This window comes from Vicugna pacos, chromosome 14, assembly GCF_048564905.1.
Source record: "Vicugna pacos chromosome 14, VicPac4, whole genome shotgun sequence".
NCBI lineage: Eukaryota > Metazoa > Chordata > Mammalia > Artiodactyla > Camelidae > Vicugna > Vicugna pacos.
In genome coordinates this window covers 46,527,367-46,533,329 of record NC_133000.1, presented here as the reverse complement: position 1 = coordinate 46,533,329, position 5,963 = coordinate 46,527,367, and positions in this window count along the sequence as shown.

The window sequence follows — 5,963 nt, the reverse complement described above, 5'->3', positions numbered from 1 at the left end:
GGTCTACCCAAATTGAGTGCTTCAGATGTTAATCTCATCCAGAAACACGCTGGCAGACACAGCCAGAATAATGTTTGGCCAAATACCTGCATACCACATGACCCAGTCAAATTGACACACAGAATTAACTATCATACTGTGTATGTTTTACATAAACATAGCCCGTAACTTCCCATGATCTCAATGCTTGAAGGCTTAGATGCTTCATCCACTAGCTTTAATGTGAGTCTAGGCTCAAGTGTCAAATACTCCACAAGCCTAGTATTTGAAAGCTGCTCCTCAATCTTCAGTTCTTTATATGAAATTGTTCTTTCACCACAAGGACTTGACATGTGGTGTTTTCTCTTTGAAAACATTTTTCTCCTGCACTTTATTTTTATTATTTTTAATCATGTCTACTAAATAGCAAGTACATACAACCAATCAAAAGCGAAAAAAGAGACCACCACATAATGAAATATCTGGTGTGTTATGTTGTGGATTTTGGAATTCTAAAGGATATTGGGACATAACTGAAAGACTTTAAGAATAGGAATGACATCATCAGATTGACATTTTATAGTTCAGTTGAGTAGTAATGTGAAGAATGGATTGGAGATGTGTAAAAGCTGTTGTGGAGGAACCGTAAGGAAGCCCAGAAGACCAGATTGCCCAGGTAGGAGTGTACATTAGTTTTACTGATATGGCAGAAGTAGAGTGAGAGAGAAATGGACAGCTTGGAGAGATGTTTAGGAGATGGACTTAATGGAACTTGTTGAATCATGGGCTATGCACATACAAACTTGGATGGAGAAAGAGGCACCAGCTAAGGAGGCCATTAAGGAGCAGACAGTATGGTAAGGGAAGACTAGAAGAGGGTAGTGTTGTAGGAGGCAAAAGATGTGAGGATTTCAAGAAGGAAGCAAGCTTCCAATGGGGGAAGTCTGTTGAAAGTCAAGCAAATAGAGAGCAGGGTGACGTGAATACTCATTACTCACATTAACAAGTGAATTTTTTGATGGTATGATGGGAACAAAAGTCATATTGGAGTAAACTGAGGATAGAAAGGGAGATTAAAAAAAGTAAAAATAGCAAATGTAGAAAAACATTTTAAAAATTTGACTTAAGTTTGTTGGAGAGAGTACAGAAAGTGGGGGAAATAGGTGGGGATGTAAATATTATTTTGAATTGAAATTTATACATATAAGGAAGTCTGATATTTTCCCACCACTGTCCCCCAAGTTATATACAGTGATAATAATTTAGAAAAGCCAACACAAATTGCCAATAGCAAATCTTCTTGAAGTTCTTTATTTAAATGACATCACTCATGGGCATATTTGAGAAAATTTTAAGATGAGAAAGAAACACTGGACTGATTTCTTATACTGGAACAGTAGAAAGATTAACACCCGATATAACATAAATGTAACTTTTTAAAAAATAAATGCACCACCTTGGCTGAGTGTAGTCTTGTAATATACCTTTTGGGCTATGGAAATTTGGGTGAGAAGCCTTTAGATTGCCCTCAGCTCATAAACAGATAAGTAGCTCAAAACCCGAGTCTGGTCACCTTCAGAGGTGTAGAGCTGGTGCCAGTTTTAAGCTCTCAGTGTCCTAGTGCTTGAATCCAAGACTCTATAACATCAGGCAGTAGCTCTTATTGAATGTTTTATGCGCCCACTGGCAAGTGGTGTTTTCATCAGGCTTGAATGCCAAGGACATTAATATGTTAATAAAATTGGAGAAATATGTTGCTGAAACCACACTACTGAGAAACTTACTTTGAATTGAGGAAAATAAACCTTAAAACACTTCTCTCAAGGTATTGTAAAACTGATGCAGCTCTTGATGCGATTTTTACAACAGCATAAGAGGATGACTATCTAAAGCTATCACAAATTGCTTCTTGAAAATAACCGAATCCAGTGTATGGTTATGCATGCCAATAAAATCTCAAGGCTTATATCAAAAGTGAGACTCAGACTTTCAGTTGTCCATCTTGGAGGGCCACTTGTCCCTGGTTGGAGGCAGAAGAAGGGGGAAAATGGGGATAATTTTTAAAAATAACTTTTGTTAATGAAGCATAACTTCTATTGAGAAAAGTGCACAGACGATAAGCTCCTTTAATTATCACAAAGTGAATACACCCATGCAGTCAGCTCCCAAATCAACAAATAGGCCAGCACCCATACAGCAGAAGCCTTCCCATTCCTCTGTCCTCTACAAGGTCCACCCTACTCCCAACTGAGCACCTCTTATCCTGACTTCTAATCTCCTAGACTAGTTTTGCCTAGTTTTCACTATATAATTGGAATTATACAGTATGTATTCGTCTCTGCTTGACTTTTTTACTCAACGTTATATTGTCAAGTATAGATATAGTTCATTCTCACTGATGCACACAGTATTCAGTTGAATGAATTTACCCAATTTACTTACTGTTTCTACTGTGGTACATTTGGGTTGTTTCTAGAGTTTGGCTGTTGAGAGTAGTGCTACTATAAGTATCCACACACACTATTCATCCTACCACCCTCTCCCTCCCCACATTTCTTTTGGTTATATGCCTAGGAGAGAAATTTCTGGATCATAGAGAGTTCATATGTTCAGCATTAGTAGATGATGTCAAACTCTTTGCCAAAGTGGTCCTACCAATATACAATCTTCCTAACTTTAGCAATTCTGTGTGTGTAGCGGTACCTCACTGTGATTTTCCTTTGCATTTTCCTGATGACAAAAAGTTATATACCTTTAATATGTTTATTAGCTATTTGGATATCCTCATTTGTAAACTGCTTATTCTCTCTTGTCTATATTTCTCATGTTTTTGTTTCTTTTTGTTATTAATTTGTAGGGTTTCTTTATATCTTTTGAGCCCTTTGTTGGTTATATATGTAGGAAATATCATTTCCCACTCTTTGGCTTGCTTATTCATGCTACTAATGTGTCTGCCAACAAATGAGCATCTTTAAAGTCCTGTACCATTTTTTTTTCCTTTTTTCTGGTCAGTGTTATTTGTGAACCGATTATAACATATTTACTGAGGAGTTCCACTCCCGATTAGCAGCTAGAAATCTTCAAGCTAATATTGCCCCCATCCTAACAAAAAGAAAGAGTTAAATAATTAACAAAATCATGTATTTTTTTGAACTCACCAGTGATCTAAGTTTGCAAAGCAATCAAGTGAACTTAATTTCAGAGTGACAAGCCTCTTCAGATAACATCAGGAAACTGAAATTGTTTTAGGTTTGACACAGCATGAGAGGAAAAGGCAGAAGCAAATAAGAAGGAATCATCTGAAATTTTAATCAGGTCTTAAGTGTTGAGTGTGAGCTTGTGTATCATTTTAGAGTATCTGGGAGCCCAGACAGAAAGGGAGTTTGTACTCAGTCTGAAGCTTTTCCATGGGTCTCCACTAGGGGCTTACAGGGAACAGGTGATCCGCTGCTGCTCTGGGACAGGCCTAAAACATCGCTCACTTCCCTAGACCACTTACTCAGAGAAGCAAACATTGTGAGCCATGAAGGCAGAAGCAACTGTCCTTTTTGCACCCAAGGCCATCAAGGGTAGAAGTGAAACCATCCTGCCTCTGGTAGAGGGGTACGGAGAACCTGTCAGGATTGAGTGACCTGCCAGTGGGGGAAGGACAAAGAGTAGAAAGAAACCCCTTCCATGGCACAAGGGGACAGGGATGACTGCAGGCCCACACTAAACACAGAATATAAGTGTAACATACAAAGAAGCAATTGTATTTCTATGTACTAGCCATAAGCAATAAGTGGATACTGAAATTAAAAATACACCACCACTTACATTTTATAAAATGAAATAGTTAGATATAAATCTAATAACTCAATGTGTGCAGTATTTATATGCTGAAAACTACAAAATGCTAATGAAAGAAGCCGAAGATCTAAATGAATAGTTAGGCAAGTTCATGGTTTAAGACTCAACATGTTAAAGATGTCTATTCTCCCAAATTAATATACATGTATAATGCAATTTCTATCAAAAGTCTAGCAATGATGTTTATAGTTAAAGACAAATTATGCTAAACTTTATATATGATGGCAAAGGAACTAGAACAGCTGAAACATTTTGAAAAACAAGATTAAAATGGGAGGAATCCATCTACACACCAGCTATGTAATCAGTTATTATATAGCTACAATAATCAGGACAGTGCAGTTTTCCCAAAGGTATAGATACATAGATCAGTGGAACAGAATTGAGAACCCAGAAATAGAGCCACACAAAAATGCCCAACTGATTTTTGACAAGAGATATAAAATCAATTCAATGGAGAAAAGGTAACCTTTCAACAAACAGTGCTTAGCAATTAGAAAGTCATAGTTGAGAAACAAAAACAAATAAACAAAAGAAAATCCTCAACCTCAGCCTTAATATAAAACGTAACATTATAAAATGAAAAAATAATAGGAGAAAATCTAAGGAATTTAAAACTAAGCCAAGAGTTACTAGACTTGACACCAAAAGTGCTATCCATAAAGTAAAACACTGACAAATTAGACTTCATCAAAATTAAAAAATGTTTTCTCTGTGAAAGATCCTGTTAAGAGGATGAAAAACAAGCTATAGATTGGAAAAAAAATTTGCAAACCACATACTCAACAAAGGACTAATTTGTAGAATATATTAAAAATTCAATAGTAAAAACAAATAGTCCAGTTAGCAAAGGGGTAAAAGACATGAAAAGATAATTTACCAAAGAGGATATACAGGGAACAAATAAGCACATGAAAAGATCATGCTCAACACCATTAACCATTAGGGGAAATTGGATTAAAGCCCCGATGAGATATTACTACATGTTATCACTAAAATAATAAATAGTGATATCATGAGTTGCTGGTGAGGATGCTGAAAGCAGGCTCACTTGTGCATTACTGGTAGGAATATAAAGTGGTACTGCCACTCAAAAAAATTAAAAAAAAAAAAACTAGACATGCAACTATCACACAACCCAGCAGTTGCACTTGTGGGCATTTATCCCAGGGAAATGAAAACTTATGTTTGCACAAATACCTGTGCACAAATGTTTATGGCAGCTTTGCTCATAATAGCCCCCAACTAGAAACAAACAGCTGTCCTTCTGTGGGTGAATGGCTAAATAAATGACACATCCATCCTATGGAGTACTACTTAGCAATAAAAAAGAATAATCTATTGATTCATGCAACAACCTGATAAATTTCCAGGGAATTATGCTGAGTGTAAAAAAGCCAGTCCCAAAATATTGCATGCTATAGATCTCCGTTTATGTAACATCCTTGAAATGACAACACTACCAAAATGGAGAATAGTTTAGTGGTCACCAGGGTTTAAGGAGGGGTTGGGGTCAGGCAGAAAGCAGATGTAACTATAAAAGGGCAACATGTGATATCCTTGTGATAAGGATGTTCTGCATTTTCACTGGATTGATGTCAACATCCTGATTGTGATATTGTTAGTTGTTACCATTGGAGAAAACTGGGTTGAGTGCGCATGAATTCTCTGTATTATTTTTTACAACTTCAGGTGAATCCACAAATTTCTCTGTATTATTTCTCACAACTGCATATGAATCTACAATTGTCTCAAAAATAAAAAGTTTAATTAAGGAAAAGTAAGCAAGGAGCAAACAGATCACAACGGCATATGAAAACCATAGATGTATGAAAAACAGCGATTGTAGTTACACTTTGCACTATATGATGAAGTGGTATTTTTCTTTTTTTACTAAAAACGTTTATAAAAACCTATATAATTTTAGGCTTTTTTAGAATTCTAGAGTATAGAGCCTGGTGACTTCTATTTTGAATTGGCCATTTTAAGTGGTATGTTGCCAAGTTCTGGGTACTGCATTTTAAGAAGAATTTAAAGTAAATTCAAAACCAAGATATAGGGTGAAGATAACACTGGAAACCATGGAATACATGAAATTATGGGAGAAATAGATAGTGTTTACCCACAAGAGGGGA